We start from the raw sequence: 23347 nt of genomic DNA on the forward strand, positions 1-23347 counted from the left end.
AAACCCTTCTTGGAACTTGCCTTAGCTACTGAAATCCCTAGTTAAACTATTCCAAGAATAATCTGACATTATAAAATTTGAAAACTGTGAACATGCATATCCCCTTGGTTCAGTTTCAAGTTGACAAAGCAATGAAGGACAGAGCATACTCCAGAAAGGAACAGCCACATTTTATGTGTTTTCCTGACTAATTTGATTCACAAAACATAACCCAGCTTACCCATTGAATTCTGCCCACTGAGTCATAGTCTATTTTCATGAAAAGTTGTTGTATTTGTTCAATATTCTGGAAAGGAAAAAAATAAATCTATTTATAGACAGCATAGGGGGAAAACTCTTCACTAGGTTGTTGGGGGCAAAGATGAAGAAGGAGTGGAAATCTTAATTTTTCCAATTTACGAATCTCATATTACAATGCATAATAGTCAAAGGTCTCTGGAATGCCTGTTTTAAAACATTAATAGGACTGTGAGTTGGAGTTCAGTGTGCTGACACTACCACTCTTTCCTCATGAGAGAGTGGGGCTCCTAGAACATCTATTTTTGAAATGGAGTCCTAATCAGCATGAACTTTTTATCTCTCAGTCCACATGCTCCCAGAAGGTCCCACTCCACCCTGGTCAGTTCCAGCCAAGACTGGAGACCCCACGTTAGATAACAGCAAAACAAGTGATGGTTAGATGCACCCTTGGGTGCACCCTTAGCTGTATCCCAAAACAAGAGGACATGTGAATCATGAAAATCATTTTTTAGAGACCAGACCAAGCTGGCGGAGGAGTAGGAGACTTAAATATCGTTGGGTTCCAGGAGTTCAGCTAGATAGTTATCAAACCATTCTGAACACCTACAAACTCAACAGGAGACTGAAGAGAAGAAAAGCAGCAATTCTAGGAATAGAAAATCGACCACTTTCAGGAAGGTAGGATGTGTGGAGAAGTGAACCCGAGGTGATATATGGAGAGAGAGACTGTAAGGGGAGGGCCTGGCTCCCGACAAGCAGTAAAGCAGTGAAGCACAAAATAGGAGGTTTTAGAAGTTGGCCCTGCTGAGGGACATCACTCCAGAGGCTAAGCAGGGGATGGAGCCCTCAGAGGAACAGTGTGGTCCCAGGTCCCTCGGGGTCACAGAAAGAATGGAGGAGACTGAGTGTGGCAGAGCTCCCAGGTATCAGGCAGGGAAGCTGGCTGCACAGACAGAGCTAAGGAGGGGCACTCAGCTCTGGATTAACTTAAACTGTAATCCAAGTCACAGTCGGACCATGGCTCTTCAAGCGGGGACCCCAGAAATGGCAGATCCGGGGAGACCCCCCCCTTCCTCCTCCAGGAGGAGCGGCCCAGGAGTGCGTGGCAGAATCTACTGAGTTTGGAGACTCCAAACCAGGCCGTGTGCCAGAGATAGAAATGCTCGGTCACAGGCCAGGTGAGTTCAGAGTGTGGCTGGAGACCAAGGAGACAGGAGGGATTAACTGCTTTTCTCTGAGGGTGCACTGAGGAGTGGGGCCCCAAGCTCTCAGCTCCTATGCGGCAGGAGATTGAAGGCTGCCATCTTTGTTCTCCACCTCCAAAGCTATACAGAAAGCATTCAGAGAACAAAAGCTACTGGAAGAGAACCCAAGCAGATTCGCTCTCTGAATCAGGTCATTTAACCTGGCCCCTGGCAAGGGTGGTGCAATTCTGCCTCCAGCAAAGACATTTGAGAATCACAGCAACAGGCCCCTCCCCCAGAAGATCAACAAGAACATCCAGTCAAGTCCAAGTTCACTGATCAAAGAGAACTGTAAAACTTCACAGTTACAGGAATTCATGGCTTTCCCCCCATGATTCTTTAGTCTTTCAAAGTTAAATTTTTTCTAATTTTATTTTTTTCTTATTCTATTTTTTTAGTTTTTCCTCTTTCCTATTTTAATATTTTTTAGCGATTTTATCTTATCAATACCTTTTTAAAAAAATATTTTGTTTATTTATTTGACAGAGAGAGAGAGATCACAAGTAGGCAGAGAGGCAGGCAGAGAAAGAGGGGAAGCAGGCTCCCCGCTGAGCAGAGAGCCCTATTTGGTGCTCAATCCCAGGACCCTGAGATCATGACCTGAGTTGAAGGCAAAGGCTTAACCCACTGAGCCACCCAAGCACCCCTTATCAATACCTTTTTAAAAAATCTTTTAAAATTTTCATTGGTATATTCACATTCTATCCCTTCATTGTATTTGACACTTCTTTTTTTTGTATACATATAGGTTTTTCTTTCTTTAAAATTTTGGGATATAATTTCTTCTAATAGATAAAATATACCCCAAATCTAGTGATTGACTTTGTTCTTATATCCAGCCTGATCACATTCTTTTCTCTTTTTTTTCTTCTTTCAACCAACTTCTTATATTATCAATTCCTTTTTTAGTTTACATCTTTACAGTCATATCCCATCCCTTCATAATGTTTACCCTTATTTTTGTATGTATACGTAAGTTTTTCTTTCTTTAAAATTTTGGGAGGCAGTGTCCTCTAACAGACCAAAATACACCCAAAACCAAGTGTGTGGCTCTGTTCTATTCACTAGTATAATATATATATATATTTTTCTTTCTTTTTTTTTCTCTTTTCTTCTCCCCCAGTTCTGGGTCTCTTCTGATTTGTTTAGTGTATATTTTTCTGGGGTCATTGCTATCCTTCTACTATTTTGTTCTCTCATTCATCTATTCTTATCTGGATAAAATGACAAGGCAGAAAAAAAAAAAAAAAAGAACAAGAGGCAGTACCAATGGCTAGGGATCTAACCAGTATGGACATTAGTAATATGTCAGAACTAGAGTTCAGAATGATGATTATCAAGGTGCTAGTTGGGCTCAAATAAAACATGAGAGATACTAGAGACTCTCTTTTTGGAGAAATAAAAACCTTTTCTGGAGAAATAAAAGATCTAAAATATAACAAAGTTGAAGTCAAAAAGTTATTAATGAGGTGCAATAAAAAATGAAGGCTCTTACTGCTAGGATAAATGAGGCAGAAGGAACTTAGTGATATAGAAGACTAAATGATGGAGAATAAAGAAGCTGAGAAAAAGAGAGACAAACAACTAGTGGACCACAGGGGAGAATTTGAGAGATAAGTGATACCATAAAATGAAACAATATTAGAATAATTGGGATCCCAGAAGAAGAAGAAAGAGAGAGAGGGGCAGAAGGTATACTGGAGCAAATTATAGAAGAGAACTTCCCTAATTTGGTAAAGGGAACAGGCATTAAAATCCAGGAGGCACAGAGAAGTCACCTCAGAATCAAGAAAAATAGGTCCACACCCCATCATCTAATAGTAAAACTTACAAGTCTCAATGACAAAAAGAAAATCCTGAAAGCAGCTCATGACAAGAGGTCTGTAACGTACAGTGGTAAAAATATTAGGTTGCCAGCAGACCTATCCACAGAGACCTGGCAGGCCAGAAAGGACTGGCATGATATATTTAGAGAACTGACCAAGAAAAATATGCAGCCAACAATACTATATCCAGCTAGGCTGTCATTGAAAATAGGAGAGATAAAAAGCTTCCAGGACAAACAAAAACTAAAAGAATTTGCAGACACCATACCAGCTCTACAGGAAATATTGAAAGGGTTCCTCTAAGCAAAGGGAGAGCCTAAAATTAACACAAACCAGAAAGACACAGAGACAATATACAGTAACCGTCACCTTACAGGCAACACAATAGCACTGAATTCATATCTTTCTGTAGTTACCCTGAGTGTAAAAGGGCTAAATGCTCCTATCAATAAACACAGGGTGTCAGAATGGATAAAAAACCAAGACCCATCAATATGCTGTCTGCAAGAAACTCATTTTTGACCCAAAGACACCTCTGGACTTAAAGTGAGGGGGAGGAAAACAATTTACCATGTTAATGGACATCAAAAGAAAGCTGGAGTGGCAATACTTATACCAGATAAATTAGATTTTAAGCCAAAGTCTGTAATAAGAGATGAGGAAGAACACTATATCATACTTAAAAGGTCTGTTAAACAAGAAGATCTAAGAATTTTAAATATTTATGCCCTTAACATGGGAGCAGCCAATTATATAAACCAATTAATAACAAAATCAAAGAAATACATTGACAATAATACAATAATAGTAGGAGATTTTAACAGCCCCCTCACTGAAATGGACAGATCATCTAAGTAAAAGATCATCAAGGAAATAAAGGTTTTAAATGACACACTGGACCAGATGGACATCACAGATATATTTAGAACATTCCATCCCAAGGCAACAAAATACACATTCTAGTGCACATGGAACATTCTACAGAATAGATCACATCCTGGGTCAAAAACCAGGTCTCAACCAGTACCAAAAGATTGGAATCATTCCCTGCATATTTTCAGACCACAATGCTTTGAAACTAGAACTCAACTACAAGCGGAAAATTGGAAAGAACTCAAATACATGGAGGCTAAAGAGCATCCTACTAAAGAATGAATGAGTCAAACAGGAAATTAAAGAAGAATTTTAAAAATTCATGGAAATGAAAACACAAGTGTTCAAAATCTTTGGACACAGCAAAGGCAGTCCCAAGAGGAAAGTATATAGCAATACAAGCCTTTCTGAGGAAACAAGGTCTCAAGTACACAACCTAAACCTACAAGTACATAACCTAAACCTAAACACAACCTAAACCTCCTAAAGCAGCTGGAGAAAGAACAGCAAAGAAAGCCTAAGCCCAGCTGGAGAAGAGAAATAATAAAGATCAGAGTAGAAATCAATGAAATAGAACTCAAAAGAACAGTAGAACAAATCAATGAAACTAGGAGCTGATTCCTGAATTAATAAGATTGATAAACTCCTGGCCAGACTTATCAAAAAGAAAAGAGAAAGGACCCAACTCAATAAAATCATGAATGAAAGAGGAGAGATCACAACCAACACCAAAGAAATAGAACAACTATAAGAACATATGAGCAAATATACACCAGCAAATTTGACAATCTGGAAGAAAAGGATACATTTCTAGAGACATATAAACTATCAAAACTGAACCAGGAAGAAATAGAAAACCTGAACAGACCCATAAACCATAAGGAGATTGAAGCAGTCATCAAAAATCTCCCAAAAAATAAGAGCTCAGGGCCAGACAGCTTCCCAGGGGAATTCTACCAAACATCTAAAGAAGAATCAATACTTATCTCCTGAAACTGTTCCAAAAAATAGAAATGGAAGGAAAACTTCCAAACTCATGAGGCCAGCATTACCTTGATCCCAAAACCAGACAAAGACCCCATCAAAAAAGAGAAATATAGATCAATATCCTCGATGTACACGGATGCAAAAATTCTCACCAAAATACTAGCCAGTAGGATACAACAGTACATAAAAAGGATTATTCACCACGACTAAGTGAAATTTATTCCTGGGCTGCAATGTTGTTTCAACATCCACAAATCAATCAATGTGATACAATACATTAATAAAATAACAAGAACCATATGATACTCTCAATGGATGCTGAAAAAGCATTTGACAAAGTACAGCATCCTTCCTTGATCAAAACTCTTCACAGTATAGGGATAGAGGGTACATATCTCAATATCATTGAAGTCATCTATAAAAAAAAACCACAGCAAATATCATTCTCAATGGGGAAAAACTGAGAGCTTTTCCCCTAAGGTCAGGAACATGGCAGGGCTGTCCATTCACACCACTGCTATTCAAGATAGTACTAGAAGTCCTAGCCTCAGCAATCACACAACAAAAAGAAATTAAGGGCATCTGAATCAGCAAAGAAGAAGACAAATTCTCACTCTTTGCAGATAATATGATACTTTATGTGAAAAACCCAAAAGACTCCACTCCTAAACTTCACAAAGGAATTCAGTAAAGTGTCAAGTTATAAAATCAATCCACAGAAATCAGTTGCATTGCTATACACCAACAGCAAGACAGAAGACAGAGAAATTAAGGAGCTGATCCCATTTATAATTGCACCCAAAACCATAAGATACCTAGGAATAAACCTAACCAAAGAGGCAAAGAATCTGTACTCAGAAAACCATACAGTACTCATGAAAGAAATGGAGGAAGACACAAAGAAATGGAAAACCAGTCCATGCTCATGGATTGAAAGAAAAAAATGTTGTGAAAATGTCTATGCTACCCAAAGCAGTCTACACACTTAATGCAATCCCTATCAAAATACTGTCAATTCCTTTTTAAAGAAATGGAACAAACAATCCTAAAATTTATATGGAACCTGAAAAGACCCTGAATAGCCAGAGGAATGCTGAAAAAGAAAACCAAACTTGGTGGAATCATAATTCCAGACTTCAAGCTCTATTACAAAGCTATAATCATCAAGACCAGTATGGCAGTGGCACAAAAACAGACACATAGATCAATGGAACAGAATAGAGAGCCCAGAAATAGACCCCCAACTCTATGGTCAACTAATCTTCAACAAAGCAGGAAAGAATGTCTAATGGAAAAAAGAGTCTCTTCAACAAATAATGTTGGGAAAATTGGACAGCCACCTGCATAAGAACGAAATTGCACCATTTCATTATACCACACACAAAAATAGACTCAAAATGGATGAAAGACCTCAACATGAGATAGGAATCCATCAAAATCCTTGAGGAGAACACAGGAAGCAATCTCTTCAACCTCAGCTGCAGCAACTTCTTCCTAGAAACATCACCAAAGGCAAGGGGAGCAAGAGCAAAAATGAACTATTGGGACTTCATTGAGATCAAAAGCTTTTGCACAACAAGGGAAACAATCAACAAAACCAAAAGACAACTGACAGAATGGGAGAAGATATTTGCAAATGACATATCAGATAAAGGGTTAGTATCCAAAAATCTATAAAGAACTTAATCAAACTCAACACCTAAAGAACAAATAATCCAATCAAGAAATGGGCAGAAGACATGAACAGTCATTTCTGCAAAGAAGACATCCAAATGGCCAAAAGACACGTGAAAAATTGCTCAACATCACTCACCATCAGGGAAATTCAAATCAAAACCACAGTGAGATACCACCGAACACCAGTCAGAATGGGTAAAATTAACAAGTCAGGAAACGACAGACGTTGGCATAGATGTGGAGAAAGGGGAACCCTCCTACATTGTTGGTGGGAATGCAAGCTGGTGTAGCCATTCAGGAAAACAGTATGGAGGTTCCTCAAAAAGTTGAAAATAGAGCTACCCTACGACACAGCTATTGCACTACTGAGTATTTACTCTAAATATACAAATGTAGTGATCCAAAGAGGCACATCCACCGGAATGTTTACAGCAGCAATGTGCACAATAGCCGAACTATGGAAAGAACCTAGATGTCCATCACCAGATGAATGGATAAAGAAGATGTGGTACACACACACACACACACACACACACACACACACACACACAGTGGGATACTATGCAGCCATCAAAAAAAAACCCCAAACCCTGCCATTTGCAATGATATGGATGGAACTAGAGGATATTATGCTAAGCAAAATAAGTCAATCAGAGAAAGACAATTATCATATGATCTCTTTGATATGAGGAATTTGAGAGGCAGGGTGGGGGATTGTGGTGGGTAGGGAGAGAGAAAATGAAACAAGATGGGACTGGGGAGGGAGACAAACCATAAGAGACTCTTAATCTCAGGAAACAAACTGAGGGTTGCTGATAGGTGGCTGGATTAGGGACATTGGGAAGGGTATGTACTATGGTGAGTGCTATGAATTGTGTAAGACTGATGATTCATAGACCTGTACCCCTGAAGCAAATAATAAATTATGTGTTAATAAGAATAAAAAAATATGGAGGGGTGAACCAAAAAGAAAAAAAAAAGGGAAAAAAGCTCCTATGAACACCTCAAAAAATTATTTTTGAGTATTAGAAAGATTATTCTATGAACAGCAGAGTAGATCTCTTCTGTATGGGTATAGTAAGCAGACTACATAATGGACCCACACATGATCCCTACCTTTTGGTATTCATGGTCTATGTAATCCCCTCCCCTTGAGTAGCTTACTTGTAGCCAATAGAACACCTAATGTAGAGGGTAATGCCTTTTCCATGATTAGATTACATGAGATCCTAACTTTGGTCTTACTAACAGGCTCTCTTCTCAAAGAACCTAGCTAAACCATGATTTGATTTGATAAGACCAGCTGCTCTGTTATGAGCTACCATCTAGAAAGGCCCCCATGGCAAGGAACTGAGGGCAACCTCTGGTCAACAGCCAGCAAGGAACTGATTCCTGGCAATAATCATATGTGCTTGGAAGTGGATCCTTCCCCCATCAAGGTTTCAGATGAGACCCAAGCCATAGTTACCATCTTGTTGCAGTCTCATGAGAGACCCTGAAGAAAAGAACCTAGCTAAGCCATGATTTGATTCCTAACTCATAAAACTGTGAGATAATAAATATGTATCTGTTTTAAGTTACTAAGTTTGTTGTAATTTGCTATGGCAGCTCAAAAGAATAGAAATTGAGCTAATGGGTAGAATGTCAAGAAAGACCAATTTCAGCTCATCAAGGGGGGGGATGGTTTCCAAGATCAGAGCTCTCTAACCTTGAAATGGACTGCCTTGTAAGGCACTGTTTTTGTTAGCTGAGTGTATTCAAGTGTATGCTGACTCAGGGCTTAGCAAAGAAGAGAATGTGAGCATTGAAGGCGCGATATACTAAGTGACCTCAAAGGTCCTTTGAAACCCCAAGATTCTGTAATTTCAGAATGTATATGGAAGGTACCTTCAACAGAAATAGTAAGGTTATATGTCTCTTTGGGAGAGTAAGATGCTGGCTTTTCTCTTATAAGTCCCACGGGTATTTGCTATTGTGTAGTAATGGCAGTAAAAGGGAGAAAATAAGATGATGCCTGGTGTTCAAGACATCAAGGCGTTGACCCTTGGTGAATCAACACTCAGTGCCAGTGGAGGGGTTGTGAGGAAAGGCCCTGGCTGTGGACCTCAGCTCAGCCCCACTTCTCTCTAAGTCAGGCTCAGATGGAGACACATCATACTCCTCTGAGGATGACAGTGCAGACTTCACCATGGCAACTAGACAATACCATGCACATAATATACAACAAATGTTTTTGAAATGAATGCCCAAACAAACCAAAATACCCAGAGGGATAACTTCAAGAACAACATAGGGCCACAGAAAGAATGGGAAACAGAAAAGCTCAGAATGAAAGCAATCACTGCCTGGGCTCAAGATGCACACTCAGACCACCTTGTCTCCAGAAGGCAGTGTGTGGGAGAGCTGTGGGCATGCCTGGGCATCCTGGAACTCCAAACAAGGTACATCAGGTAAGGGTCATGCAGTGTCACAAGCCATGGCAGGAGTTGGCCTTCAGGCAGGGCATGGGACACCAGATGGTCTCACTTTGGTGGTGGAGGACCCATGTCTATGAATAATTAGGCTCTGCCCAAGGTACTGCTTTCTCAGCATGATTATGTGGGATTCTAAGGAACACTGGACTGCTTCCTCCACACATGGATTCACTCACAGAAGAAGCACAGGTTGAACACCAATGGTATGCCAAGTCCTGAGCCAGAAGCTAAGGCCTCAGAACTGAAAGGTGTGTTACTTGCCCTCACAGCATTCACTATATAGTGGGTCACAAACAAGCAAACAGTGTAAGACAAAACGATTAGTTCTGTGCTACAGGTAGTTATAGATGACTATCAGGTTAAAAAAAGAAGCATCTACTAATTTCTAGGGAAGTTAGGATATACCCCTTCAAGTCCACAATGGCTGAACTTCCTTAACATCATTCATTCAACATTTATTGGGCACCTGCATGTGCCACACATGGTGCTAGATTCTTGGAATATTCTGAAAAAATCAGAATTCAGAGAGTCATTACTTAAGCAAGAGAGGGGAGGAGAACATTTTAGGCAAAGTATAGTAAAGGTATAGAAATAAGAAAATAGGTCATTATTCTCTCTGCTCCCCCCCAACACTGAAGGCTTAGTGGACTTGGAGACTAAGACCCTTCTTCCTGTAGATGCTACCTCTGTCCAAAATGCTCACCCTATACACTATGCTCTTCCTAAATGTTATTCTTTCGTGCCCTCCCTTCTCTTTTGGCATTAACTTTTGATTAAGTTAACATTTCCTAGAAAGAGCAAAGGAGATACTTCCTGGTTTTTAGCCAGTATTAGAATATGAAACCCTAGAATAGTGGAGAAGACCTGGGGCTTTGGTTGTTCCTCTTAGCCATTCTTCCTTACTAAAGAACACACAACTTTTTTTTTTTTTTTATCTATCTATCTATCTATCTATTTATTTTCAGTGTAACAGTATTCATCATTTTTGCACCACACCCAGTGCTCCATGAAACTTTTAACTGGATACATGCCTCCTCAGAAAAAAAGACCATATTCACCTGCCAACTTTCACAGCTAAATATGACATATGATTAATTTCCGACTAAAGAAGTTAAAAATGTCACAGGGAGCTCCTGGGAATTGTCCTTAAAGGAAACGAGTAGATCTCTCTTTGCCTTTTCTCCCTCCCTGCTGCCTAGAATGAGAGCATGTTGGCTAGAGTCCAAGCCGTCATCTTGAGCCATGAAGAGGAGTCCACGTGCTGAAGGTGGGAAAGCAGCAAAGCAGCAAAGCAGGACAAGTCTGTCCTGATGATTTCATGAAGCCCTTTTAACCACCTGACTTTTTAAATGAGAGAAAATATTTATCTTGCTTCAGTCTTGGTGGTTTAGCATTTTCTGTCACTCTGTGGGTGAACCTAATGCTAACTGACATATCGAGCATTAGTTGTAGACCACCAGAGTTTGAATCCTGGATGCTTTCCTTAGTAGCTGAGGGACTTCAGGCAAGTTATTCAGATTCTCTAAACCTCTGTCTTTTCAGTTACAAAATAAAAATAACAGTGCCTTCTGGATGAAGTTATTCTGATATTCTGGAGACTAATGAAATATGAAAAGACCCTAAGACAGTGTGGTCACATAGTCAAAAATCAATTAATTGTTTGTGGGCGCCTGGGTGGCTCAGTGGGTTAAGCCGCTGCCTTCAGCTCAGGTCATGATCTCAGGGTCCTGGGATCGAGTCCCGCATCGGGCTCTCTGCTCAGCAGGGAGCCTGCTTCCTCCTCTCTCTCTCTCTGCCTGCCTCTCTGCCTACTTGTGATCTATCTCTATCAAATAAATAAATAAAATCTTAAAAAAAAAAAAAGAACTCAGCCCAAGATTTAACTCCTTCAGGCCTGACTTCCTGCTCTGGTTGACATGCCCCTCATAACAACCATGCTTAATTCTAGAGTGGCTCTAGGCTGTATCTTGACTGGCTGTGTGCCACAGGGGCTAAAACAAAGCCCCTTAGTAAATATTGACTAAGTGAATATTGCCCCAGTAAAGATTTACTGAATGAATGAATGAGTGAGTAAATGAATGAATGAGAAGATAAGGGAATAAGTGGCTGACTAGGCGGGCAGGAATTCTAAAAATATAGATAATTAGACTGCTTTGGTTAAAAAGATTTAGAATGTTAGTAAAACACCCAAGAATTTATCCATTTAAAACACTCTTCTCTCTTCCCAACAGAAGTTCTTTGTATGGTATTGCACAAATAGAGGGGAGACTGTTTAAAAATAGTTCCATTTAATGATCACTTCTCATTGTAGAAGAAATTTTAAACACACCTAAACTTGTACTGTAGCCCTTGAAACTGCGGGCTTTGCACTTAAAAGGGGCATGTTTTTGTTCAAATCTCAGGGACAAGATCAAAGAGGTTTACCTTGAGTTTGTTTTTATATATAATTTAAGATGTAATCAGGAAACCTAGCAAGTAGTACTTAAAGTACTTCTCATTTTGTAATGTGTATTTTATCTCAGGAATAAAACCTTATTTATTGCTATGGACTCAATGTTTGTGTTCGCCACACCCCAATCCATATGTTGAAGTCTTAATGCTGGATGTGATGGTATTAGGAGGTGGGGCCTTTGGGAGGTCCTTAGGTCATGAAGATGGACGCTTTGTGAATGGTATCTGTGTTCTTAGGAAAGAGATCCTACAGAGCTCCCAAGTCCCTTCTGCTACATGAGGACCCAAGGAAAAGTCTACAGTCTGGAAGAGAGCCCTCACCTGACCCTGATCTCAAACTTCTAGTCCCTAGAACTATAAGGAATGGATGTTTGTTATTTGTAAGCCACCCAGTTTGTGGTATTTTGTTATAGGAGCCTGAATAACCGTTCATTAAGATTTCATATTTTGAGTTAGCAACTGGGCTAAACAATATGGCAGAGGGTATGTTTAAACTGTTTCATTCCAGCAGATCGGGTATTGAAGGGAGGGTCTACACTCTTCGGAAATAACAGGTATGCCGATCTTCCTCAAGTTTTCATGGGATACATCCTATGATCCCATCCCAAGTTGAAAATAATGTAAGTGGAAATGTATTTAATATACCTAACCTACCAAACATCATAGCTTAGCCTAGCCCACCTTAAACATTAGTCTCCAACAGGGCCACATTTTCTAATACAAAGTCTGTTTTATAATGGAGTATTGAATACTATTTTGAAAATGACAAACAGAATGGTTGCCTGGGTACAGAATGGTTCTCAGTGCATTGTCAGGTGTTGACCCTTGCGTGAGCACATGGCTGACTGGGTGCTGTGGCTGCTGTCCAGCCTCATGAGAGAGGATCAGACTGCATATCACTAGCTCTGGAGGAAAGATAAAGATTCAAAGTATGGTTTCTACTAACGGCATGGCTTTCACACTATCTTAAAGTCAAACCATCCTAAGTTGGGGACCATCTACAGAAATAATTAGTGATAGAGCAAGAGCCTTTCTCTCTTTTTCAATAAAAGTCTCTAAATACCTTGCTGGTCTAGCATATTTTCAATAATTTAAAAAATATTTTCCCAGGTAAACTGTTCTGTGAATCAGGTACTAGCAGAAATCACAGTTTAGAGCTGAGAGTGATCTTACAGATAGAACATCAAGATTAATTGGTTCATACAGGTAAAATTTTAACTGTGGTTTTCAATCATCCAACATTTATAAAATCCATTTACTTTATTCTGCGACCTCATACTCTGTTTCATTATGCATTTGAAAGTTTCCATGTCCAGCAACTGTCTTCCTCTCTTTTCATACTCCTAGGAGGGAAAAAGAATAATTAATGATGAACATAGCTGCATTTTGTTTAGTCTAGGAGCAAGAGCCCAAAGGATCGAATGTCTAATTAGACTTACCTAAACCCTGTCAACTTCTAACATAGTATTTCTTTCGTTCATTTCTCTGATGCATTCACAACTTGTTTCTAATTCCATTAAAAAATGACAATTAAGGTGAATTTATTCTTCATTGCTATTTTATAGGAATTAAAAGGATTACACTTTTCACTGAAACCATCAAGGGGAGAATCAAATTACCCAGATGAATATTTAGACAGCTCACCTGGTCAATTCCTACCTGAAAAAGTGCACTCAAGTTCTGTAGCTCTTCTAAGGTCACTTGATGTTCGATCTTATCAAAACAAAAAGAAAATAAATTTAAAAACATATAATACTAATGATAATGCCCATAATATGCAATTTCTGGGAACCCATTGTTTCTCTCTTTATGAGAGGCCTTCAATAACTGAGCCCCCGAGTAATACTTAGGCTATTCCAACCCACATTTTTCCTAGTTTCTACTCCAATTCAATTGACTCTTCAGTCCCCAGTTCTGGAGGCAAGTTGGCTGGATGGGACTAGAAGGAAGGAAGAGGTGAGGTAGTAGGAGGAAAGGAGAAGATAGGCACAGACTTATCATGACCTGGATGGAAATGGGAAAAAGGAGACTGAAAATATTTTGCTACATCATAGTCCGAAGATTCTCTCCTGTCAGGCAACCTGTGCACTAGACTTGCTTTTTGCCATGTCCTCTGTGTTCTCCCCCACCCCACCCCATTCTGTCTCACCCCAGGCTAAACTAGGAGGAGGTCTAGAGAGAAGTTATCTGGGATCTCTTTTTCTGGGGTACATTTTCTTAAGCTATGTCTAGAGGTCCTTGGTGTTAGGGAAATGGGCCATCTTTTAGTCACCTGTCCTTTGCTCAATAAACAGACCACCAGGTGTCTCCTATCACCTCCAGTTTCTGAGCTACTATCTCAACAATTTGGCTTTCATTATTGAAAATCTCTAAATTTCTGGCTTAGAATGAATGAATAAACTGTGACCAGTGGGTAAAGCCAAGTTAAGTTCTGGTGTTCGTGCAACATTTCATAAGTCTTAAGGAAGATAGCAAAGGATGGAACTGGCTATTTCCCCAATAAGATCATTCTCTGAAATCACTATGACCAGCTTCCAAGCTTCCAAGGTGGTGGCCTTTACCATAAAACTCAGACTGACACCAAAGCCATTGAGAGACCCATCATTTTATAAAATTGAAGTACCTTTCAAATTCTGTCTTGAACGATCCCATAATTACTTTTTATTTGCTTTTATCAAGGAACAAAATTGGAAACCTAGCTCTAGAATGGGAAAACACTCCACCTGAAAATTCTATTAAAATTTCCCTGTAGGGTTTTTTTGGCAAGGCCTGAAAGGTAATATTAAAAGGCTGACTAGGGGAATGATCTCAATAGTATGAAAGATGATTCCATCACACTGAGGGGACATTTCACTTACCCAACAAAAGTTATGACCACTGAATGAATTCAAAATCATCTTGGACCAAACCTTCTCTAGATCCAAAAGAGCGGATGAGAGTTTACCAGGCTTACACACAACATGTATCAGAAAAAGGTATGTGAATCTGAGGCCTAACAAGATGGTATCTTTAAAAGCATGTGACTTCTCTTCCTGCACCCTAGATGTGAGGGCCAGGAGGTGAAACAATTTTTTAAAGAATTTGAAAATTATTTCTCTTAAGACTGAAAAATTATGGGGAAGACATGCTATTATTTCCATTTTTTTTACATTGCATTTTTCTGAGCCTTTATGATTTTAAATATACAATATAAATACTTTATGAGCCTATATGTTAATAAGATATTTATATGCCTAAACTAACAAAATAACTCTAGATTTGTACAAGGCAATCAAAACATTACATATATGTTATACTTCGTCTTTCCATTGCCCCAATACCTTTTCCTCTTAGCTTCAAAATTTCCTAATATTCTATACTGTGTAATTATTTGTCCACTAACTCCCTTATTATGTAAAATTGGCCTTTGACCTTTCTCTACTTCCATTACTGAAAGAGAAAAAACAATTAAAAAATTGCCCTGCCTCCCAGGAGGGGGCTCCCCAATCCAGAAAGAGACAAGCTCATCTTCTCTCAATAAATTTACTAGAAATGCTGAGAGAGTAGTGTGAGCGCCATCACTAGTAGTGGTAATGAGGGACGTGAAATCTACTGCCGGAGGGATTATGTAATTTATAAAGTGCTTTATGGTAATTTTCATTGAAATATAAAATGTACCCAAAAAGCCTCACTTTCTCCCCAGACCCATCCCCAGAAAATATTCTATCCCTCCCCACTTCCGCCTACACTCATGAGCCTCAGACAGCCTTCTGATCTTCAGATCTTTCGAGGTTTCCCATTTGTTATTGTCGTCATTCGGTTCCATCCTAGCTACAGATGGAGTTTTTCCTGCATCCCCTTCTCCCACTTTTCACAAAAATAAGGAAATGGATGAAAGGTAAGTATTGTTCAGGCTTGCAGTACAAAACTATGTTAACTGAATTTCCATTGCACTTAAGAAAAACAGTTCTTAAATCTCACAGACCTCATCAAATTTTCATGTCGTGACGGAAATCGAAAAACCAATGATCATTAGCCAACTTCTTTTGAAAAGGCAGCAAAATAAATACGTTTTGGAGAAACACGGCTACAAAACAGAGCCACTATTGTGCCTTTCCTTGAAAATATAAATCAGGCCTTCACATAATTGCATGTTTTTTAAGGCAAATTTGGAACACAAAGCAGAGAAAACATATGTCCCTTCTGGGTACTCCTGTGCTTGGCAGAGCTTGAAAATTCGTAACTGCCATCGACAGCAAGTCACATTGTATCACTAAAAAGCTTGAATGACTTGTTTTCCTACAAATAAAAACAGGGAGAAAAGCCTGACTATTTTATTTCCAAACTATCATAGCTATAGTGACAACCATAAATAATTCAGTCTACAATTGTGGAGTCAAATTTTAAAGATATTATCTATGGCCCAGCAATGCATTTTGCTTTACTCAAATGCAATTTCATAGAAAATTACCTGGATAATTCTCTAATATCCTATATTAGAGGGGATTCATGGAGCTATGATTCTGCTTGTCCTTACATTGCAGTCTCCCCAAAGCAAGTGGTTTTTATGATTAGAGTGGTTTTCCCATAAGGATTCATTCGCCTGCTGGTTGCTCATTTGCATTGCAAATGAGCTCTCCTATTGTTACAACCCAACATCTCTGTGCTTCCCACTGTAAGAGTCTCCTCAGTCGGGATGGTTTAGGGGTAATTTCACATCTACGACAAGGGAATTGACTAATTAATCGAATAAAGTATCCTTTGAAAATCTGTTCCTTGAGAGGCTGTCTCTATAGCTTCAGAAAATAGATATGATCCTGTGGTCTTAAGATTCTGAAAGAGAAAATGACTCCAGAGGGTTTGGGGAGTTCTATGGGTTGAAATCTAGGCGATCCCGTGGCAGACCATCCAGATGAAGAGGAAAGGGGGCTGGCTACAGGGAGTTCTCCAGTGAACCTAGATGGGGACAGCATTTGTGTGCAAGAGGATCATAGCTTAACCTAGGAAGTAGAGGAGAAAAAGGTAGGGGGATGGGGACCTGGGTGACTATCCCAGGAACTCTGGAACCCACCCTCTGCCATGGGTCTAAAATAGATGACTGTGGGGCACCTGGGTGGCTCAGTGGATTAAAGCCTCTACCTTGGGCTCAGGTCATGATCGGGCTGTCTGCTCAGCAGGGAGCCTGCTTCCTCCTCTCTCTCTGCCTGCCTCTCTGCCTACTTGTGATCTCTGTCTGTCAAATAAATAAATAAAGTCTTAAAAAAATTTTTAAAAATAGGTGATCGTTTTAGCCATATTAGAAGCAGGAAGATTAAAAGAGCAGCCTCAATTTTAAAGTAATTACTGCAGCCTCAGGCAGCTCTGCCTCTACCATCCAACCTTCATTGAGTGTATTGTGAGCTGGTCACTGGGTACCTTCTCTGCATGTTTCCATTAATCTTCACAGCTCTGTAAAGGAGATCTTATTATGATCCCTAGCTTAAAGATCAGAAAACTGAGGCACAGGGAGACCAATGCAATTTCCCAGCTTTGCACAATTAGCAACAGCTGAAACCAGGATCCCAAAACAGGCTGTCTGTGCTGCTGACCGGGTCACTCACTGCTCAGCTTGATGTTTTGCTGCCCAGCCTCTGCCTGAGGTTCTGGGCCTGCTCCCAGGGGAACACAGAGAGATGAGTGTATTGTAGAGGCATGTGGATTTCAAGACCTATACTGTTCACTATCATTCATATTCTTCCTCTGGAGAGTCTAAAAATCAGAGTGGGTTATTTCAGCTCAAGTTGCTAGTACCTTAGGTGTGATCCTCAAATTCCCCTTTACTTAGAGTTATTCTTATTTATTTTGGTTATGGTTATATGTTATATGGTCAAAAGTATGGTGACATTGAAAGAGTCACTCCTCTCCCTTCCCTCAGTGAGTATTAAAGACTTCCCACAATGGGGGAGATTTTAGAGCTTATGTAAGCTTTTAAAAGGATCCAAATTTGTTGCAAGGAGAAGCCCAAGCATTTCCCAGTGTGCTTCTCTAAATTAATCTAAAATGAATATATTGCTGCTTTTCCAGCTGCTTGGGTAGATTCCATGGCCTCCTTGTCGTTTAAAGAGAGAAACAGAGACAGAGACAGAGAAACAGAGACAGAAATTCTTCCTCCAGTCTTACCAAATAAGTATGACAAAGCTGACCTTGCATGTGCATTCTGGTCAACAGTAGTGGTCAAGTACTATGTTGAGAATTCTGAGACAATATTCACTCTTGGCAGGGAAAAGCCAGGATGGATTCACTCTGTCTGTCATGATCACTGGAGGGAAGAGTGAGAACTGAAGCAACACGTCTGCACCACGAACAAGGAAACCAGGGAAAGAGACAAGAAGGAGAGCTGGAAGGGATCTTAGAACCCATATGGTCATCCCGCTTCCTTTACAGTGGGGAAACTGAGACCAGAGAAGATAAGTAACTTAACCCAAGATCACATCAGTACCAAGAGTCTGGTTTCCTTCTACAACACACATAGGATAACCTTCCCATTGCTGGACCAAGTTGACTGGATGTTTCTCCTTAAACTGAGTGTAGAGTTAGAACACTCTATTGTTCTAACAATAGAGTGGTTCTAACAATTTGTTCTAACATATTGTTCTAACAATATGCAGGGATGCTCCCAGTTGCATCAGGGTGCCCTGGAGCTTTCCTCACACCATCTCTCCTCACTGTTCTTCACTCCAGCCCTGCCTCACCAGGAGGTGCCAGGTCCCTAACTCACAGCCCATGTCCCCTTTTAGTCTGTCTCCTGAGGGCACTTTCTTGCCTACCCCTGCAATTCTTCTACCTGTTAGTCTGCAAAAGGAAGAGAAGCTCCTGCCATGCCTTCTAGAGTTCTAGGTACTGGAGATTGAGAACCAAGATCAGAGAAGGGAAGACCAGTAGTCTAGGAGAGAATCAATCAAAGCAAATCCAACTTCATTGCTCATTGTTGCAGCAAACTGTACAAATGGCCCATGTTCTTTGCCAAATTACCATGCCTTCCCATCTTGTCTCTGGGTTTGGCTGGGTGACTTGCTTTGGTCAGTGGAAAATTAGAAAACGTGATGCAAACAGAGGCTTAAAAAGTGTTTGCACAGGTCCTTTTGCTCATGCCATCAACATGAGGACATGCTAAGTAGTCTGTTAGAAGATGAGAGACACTCATCTCAAATTGTCCCAGTCATCCCAGCCGTTCACATCTTAGATCAGCTGATAACCTGCTGGTTTCCAGACATGTGAGGCAGCCAGATGATGAACGGAGCTTTCTAGCTGACCCTGCAAACATGTGAGAAACCAGTGCTTGGTGTCGGATGCCACTGAGGTTTTGTGTTGTTTGCTATGCAGTGTCACTATGGTAACAGATAACTGATACACTGTCACTAATGTATTGGTTGGGGTTCTACCATAGGCACGAATACCTGAAATATCAGCCCTTCCAATGTTACATACTGTAAGACATGACTTTTAAACTTTCTTTGATGTTACAATCCTTGGCGAGAATCTGTTAAATAAATATATATATATATATATACACACACACACACACACACACACACACACAAACACACACACAAACATGTTATAAATTATATATATAAATATAAAATTTCACAAAACATTGTGAGTGCATACACATATACATACATATATGATTTATAGAGGGTATATATATATATATATAATATGTATGTTTAACAGATTCTCATGAGGATTATAATATCAAAGAAAGTTTGAAAGTCATGCTTTGGTGAAAACTAACTTTACTTTAAGGTTTTGTTTTTTTTACATTTGAGAGACAGAGTGAGAGAGAGCACAAGCGGTGGGAGGGGCAGAGGGAGAGGGAGAAGCAGGCTCCCCGCTGAGCTGGGAGCCCGAAGCAGGGCTCAATCCCAGGACCCCAGGATCATAACATGAGCTGAAGGCAGACACTTAACTGACTGAGCCACCCAGGTACCCCTACCTTCAATATCTATTCTACTTCCCTTCCTCCCCACCCCCACTAAATTATGCTTATCATCCGCTAAACTGATTTCATGACCCCCCTGCAGTCTGAAAAACCTCAACCTTCTGAGCCACAGACTTTCTCATGTTAGCAAATGGGCCTTATTCATTTTTGTATCCTCATATCCTTCTCTCTAATGGGCACAAACAAGCACTCAACAAATATCTGCTGAATTTGGTTGAACTGAGAGCAGCTTATAGCTACACTATTCCTGGGTTTGCATTTTTGATCCCTGCCTCCTGGATTTTACCTTATCTCCCAAGATTTCAGAGACAGGACAATTACTGTTCAGCCGGCTCCTCTTCTAGGCTCCATAGAAACAAATCATGAGTCACCAGTCACACACAGCTCCATCAGATGAAAGCATTTTTTCCAACATGGCCCATCCTGGTGCCCTGCCTGTCCACTCTCAGTGACAGAGCAGCCTGCAGATGCAATGACCCTACCCCGACTCTGTGCAGACAGACACGGGATGTTGGGAAGATGAAGGGTAGGTACTGTATCCTATCCATCATTGCTTCCCTACATCAAGCATGCTGTCTGGCAAAGAGTAAGTGCTCAAAACACACCTGTTCAGTTAAACCTAACTAACCTCATCCCTCTGAATCTTGGTGTCTTTATGTTATCAAGGAAGGACACCTGATCAGGCTCTTTCCAGCCTTAAAAGCCAGGTTCTAAGTAGTCCCAACCATATCTGAGTGTGCGCGTTGGTGGAATACCTACATACTGTGCTGTAACTGTGTCAAGAAGGGCCCCCCTGCCCTGACAGATATTCCACTCACTAACATTGGAGTCCAGCTAGAGCTTCCTTTGCCACATTAAGTTACTCAGCCTCACTGAAGTACAAACACTTCTGCAAAGGTAAACTTAAGCGATTAGCAGTCTTTTCCACCCAAATAAGAAGTTTTGGGGTCTTTCCCCAAGAGCAGGCTTTGAGAGAGGGATGAGTATTACATGAAGCAGTGGATCTAGGATGATGGCACAGCAACAAGGTTGGAGTCCTCTCAGATGAAATGAGTTTGGGGATTAGTGATGATAAACTTGAACTAGGCCACCATGGGCTAGCCCTGCTGCCTACTATCTTCCCTTGGCTCTTTCCCACTGGCTGTCAGCACAGAAGTTAGTGGTAGAGCTAAAAAAGCCCAAAGCCAGTATTCTACTCTGTGAGCAAATCTGGCTTTTACAGTTTCTAACACAAACTAAAAATAGCTGCTATGTGCCTGTTTTCCCACAGCTGATTTAAATCTGTGCCACTTAGGCCAGCCCTTTCACTTTGAAGTGGCTTCAGCCCACACCCGCCTGCCTAGCCTTGATTCTGCACCATCCCACACACACTTCAAGCTAGAAGCTTCAGATCCTGTCACTATTCCAAGATGGCGACAGAAGCCTCAGGCCTCAGAAGTCCCCTGCCCAACACAGCCTAGTCACAAATAATGTGGCCAGTGATACTGATGTGTCCAGACTGGCTAACCCAGTTTACAAAGGGCCAAAACCCAGGCTGGCCACAAACAGTTAAAAACTCACCCACAGGGCACCTGGGTGGCTCAGTCAATTGAGTGTCCGATTGTTGATTTCAGCCCAGCTCATGATCTCAGGGTCATAAAATGGAGCTCCACACCCAGCTCAGAGCCTGCTTAAGATTCTCTCTCCCTCTGCCTTTCCCTCACCTCTAAAACCAGCTCACCTTCAACCACAAAACGCCCCACACAGCTCTGCCGTCCTCTGACAATGACCAAAACTTCCTATCGTCGTGGGAGACTGAACAAGAGCCTGATGGGCAAAGTGAAGGTGGGAATAGGCCTACTTGGGAGCCACGAGTTTCAGACTTTTCGAATTACCACTCATTTTCCACCACGACTCAATGCACACTCAGAAAACAAAGGTTCCACAATACACTACTTGTGCTTGTTCTGGAAGATGCACTCTGGTATTAATTCCTGTCTCTCTCTTTCTTAGATTCCAGTCATATTCCCATAAATTAGTCTTCTGACCCATTAACTGATCTCACCCACACTATGGAGATCCTGTCCTGAGGAAAGCTCCTTTGGGTATATTAGCTGCATGTGTCACAAAGGCAAAAAGAACAAAACCCAATTCTTAATTCTTCATGATCCACTTCTAGCCTCACTTCCCCAAAATCCCATTTCTGCTCTTTGTACCCTGTGTACCTCAATCACTTGTGTGTCTTGGCTTATGCTTTTTCCTCCATATGGGGTGACCTCTCCTTTACAACTTTAGAAAAACTCCTAGTTATCTTTGAAGACCCATCTCTAATGCCACTTCCTCCCTGAAGCCTTCTTTGTCATCTTCCTGTCTCCTCATTAAGATTGAGTCTTTTGGGGATGCCTGGGTGGCTCAGTTGGTTAAGCAACTGCCTTCGGCTCAGGTCATGATCCCAGTGTCCTGGGATCGAGTCCCACATCGGGCTCGTGGGATCGAGTCCCACATCGGGCTCCTTGCTCTGCGGGGAGCCTGCTTCTCCCTCTGACTCTGCCTGTCACTCTGTCTGCCTGTGCTCGCTGTCTCTCTCTCTGACAAATAAATAAATACAAATCTAAAAAAAAAAAAAGATTGAGTCTTTTGTCTACAAATCTTCCTCTCTTACTGAGCTTCTACTTCAAAAATTAGCCATGAGTCCATCATCACCTGCACAGATTTTTGTCATTTCTGTGTTATTTACTTAATATGTTTCCTTAAATAGACTTGTTTATTTTGCATACTATCTTCTTTAGCCTCATTCTAAACAATAGAAATTATGAAATCATGAGTTTGATGTGCTTGTGAGATTTCTAGTGTACATTTACATAAATATTTACTAATACTACAATTCTAAAAAATCTCATCCTAATACCATTTCCTTGGAGGAAAATCTGTGCTAGTTGTATAAAGTCTTGAGAGACTACATTTTGTTTAAGTTTGAATTTTCTCTGGGGCTCAGTACATGATATTGCTCCATAAATGTTTGCTGAATTGAAATAAAATAAAATGGATTAGATGGCATTTATTCTCACCCTTAACATATTGACATGAATCTGACTTATGCAAAGAGGCAACTGTGACCTTGAAAAGCAAAGAATGATACTGGAAAGGAGCCAGTCATTTAAAAAAAAAAAAAAATGCTGAAAGATATGGAAAGGAGAGAGAGGAAGCATGGTAAAGCTGGCCATGTGGGTTACAGAAGAGGCTCTGGGAGGTGTGTGTATCAGGGCAAGCAAGGCTGGTTAAAAGCAGCAAACACAAGAATGAGACCTTACCTGGGGGGAGACCACAGCACATAGCATACCTACTATGAATGCTGGCTTTAAGTTGGGTTATAGGCCATGGATCATAGGGGATTCCAGTCCTGGAATCGTGCCCAAGAGATTGCATGGCCCACGAAGGCGTGGTCCCACTTGCTGTGTCCTCACCTTGTCCGCCCTCAGGCTCCGAACCAGGTCTGCATGGTGTGGCGGTGTCCTTCCCTGAGCCAGGTCCTCCATTCCAATGGAGTGGCTGCGCATCCTCTGCCTGGTCAAGCAGGCCCGAAGCAGCCAGGCCGGAGTGTCGGCCCTCTGCAGCCCCTGCTCCTGTGAAGGC

At 40.8% G+C, this 23347-nt stretch overlaps 1 long non-coding RNA gene across 1 annotated transcript; it reads right to left on the reverse strand.

Moving 5' to 3' along the window:
* Positions 1-219: 219 nt before the first annotated feature.
* Positions 220-13487, reverse strand: LOC131813698 (uncharacterized). Its single transcript, XR_009346896.1, has 3 exons — positions 13432-13487; positions 13032-13115; positions 220-286 (listed from the first exon to the last, which is right to left on the reverse strand). It is a non-coding gene; the product is annotated as an uncharacterized LOC131813698 (long non-coding RNA).
* Between the last annotated feature and the right edge of the window lie 9860 nt (positions 13488-23347).

Source organism: Mustela lutreola, chromosome 13 (genome assembly GCF_030435805.1).
Source record: "Mustela lutreola isolate mMusLut2 chromosome 13, mMusLut2.pri, whole genome shotgun sequence".
Classification (NCBI taxonomy): Eukaryota; Metazoa; Chordata; class Mammalia; order Carnivora; family Mustelidae; genus Mustela; species Mustela lutreola.